Genomic DNA, 1,600 nt, shown 5'->3' with positions numbered 1-1,600 from the left:
ACTGGGATCGCCGTTGGCATCTCTCCGCGGAGAGTGCTTCTTCCCGAGTCCACTCCCGCCTCCATTTTTATCGAGGCTCGTCTCTCGGTTGTTTGTGAAAGCCCCTTTCGTGAGCGCGAGCAGCCATTCCCGGGGTCCGCGGGCGCCTGCCCAGCGCGACGCTTCGGGTTCGGGAAGCCGGACCCTCGGTGTGCGCTGCTTGGCGTTTCGGTTCTGATCAGCTCGGTTCTTTAACGGGTGTATCGAAGACTTTGTTCTCAGACTATCATCTGACTCCGGTTGTGATGTTTTGTTCTAAGATGGAAGATTTCGAGTGTTCAGTGGTCAAATATTTAGCCTCGAGGCTTTTGGCTTTGTGCTGTGTCTTAAAGGGCTTTCCCTACTCTAAGTTTAGTTCTAAAATAAACTCGTTTTCTCTGGTACTTGTGAAACGTTGGCTCCATCTGGAATCATTTTGATGTGGGGAAAGTTGGAAATCCAGCTTCAGTGTTTTCCCTAAACCCTGGTATTTCTGACACTATTGAATAACTCATTTCGCCGTTGATTTGGAAAACCACCTTTGTCCAGTGTTAAATTCTCCCAAATCTTGGGCCCATTTCTGGCATTTATGTTGTTTTGATGTGAAAAGGTTTTGATTTTCATCCAAATCTGTGGGTCTCTGCTCCCCAGAGTTTATTCAGGTTCTTTTTATCATAATTTTAAAATTTAGCTCTTTTTCATTCATTAGCTGTGTGCTTTCAGTGTATGATATGAAATGATCTCATTTAATTTCTGTTATTTTTTAAAGCTCAGTTACAGCTCAGTTTTATTCAGCAAATAAAGGATAGTACACTCTTGAGGCGTGAGGACAGGCTGCTGGGACCCCAGAGGAGAGGCTAATTTCTGCTTTTGCTTAGCTTTCTGGGAGATTGGTTGAGCTTTGTGCAAAGGACTAATTTTAGACCTGTTGTCTGAGTGAGGTTACTGGAACATCTTCCCCAGGATTTGAATGCCTGGCCTATCTTGTTTGTTTATAGATATGGCCCTACTCTGCCCTTTCTAGTCCAGGACTGCTTGGCTCTCTGCACTACGATTTTGTGGGTACAGGGGGCAGCATTAACATATTTCTAAGGTTTACTTTAACCTTGTTTCTTGCCGTCTGTGACTAGAACTGTTTTCCCTGAATATTTTCTGACTCCGTGTTGCTGCTGTGTAGAAAAGCTACCTGTGTGGATACACGTCTGTGATCATTTTCCTCTGAAGCATGCAGGGTTGTGGTTTGGGCTTACAGGTGGGTCGGAACTGCTTCTTTGGAAGGTGCTTCCAGCCTGGCAGGCCAGGCTTCGAGCAGATGAAGAAAGAGGAGCAGGTCTTCCAGCGGGAAAACCTGGGGGTGAGGATGGTGAGGAAGAGTGGGGAGACCCTGGAGCTGTCCACCCCAGACCAGGGACTGCAAGTGTGCCTGTCACGCCTGTCACTGTTGGTGGGGTCTTTGGGAGGAAGATCTTCAGCAGTTCCAGCAAGAGCTGCTGCTGCTAAGTCGCTTCAGTCGTGTCCGACTCTGTGCGACCCCAGAGACAGCAGCCCACCAGGCTCCCCCGTCCCTGGGATTCTCCAGGCA

At 48.1% G+C, this 1,600-nt stretch overlaps 1 protein-coding gene across 1 annotated transcript in view; it reads left to right on the top strand.

The window, feature by feature from the left end:
• The window catches only part of ZNF250 (zinc finger protein 250), a gene marked incomplete at its 3' end in the record, with an annotated part of 14,809 nt that overhangs the window by 901 nt on the left and 12,308 nt on the right, over window positions 1-1,600 (top strand). The gene's annotated exons all lie outside the window — the stretch shown is intronic.

This window comes from Bison bison, unplaced genomic scaffold, assembly GCF_000754665.1.
Source record: "Bison bison bison isolate TAMUID 2011002044 unplaced genomic scaffold, Bison_UMD1.0 scf7180017864078, whole genome shotgun sequence".
NCBI classification, from domain to species: Eukaryota; Metazoa; Chordata; class Mammalia; order Artiodactyla; family Bovidae; genus Bison; species Bison bison.
Note: the sequence above shows the minus strand (reverse complement) of the source record. Positions and strands in the feature narration are given on the sequence as shown.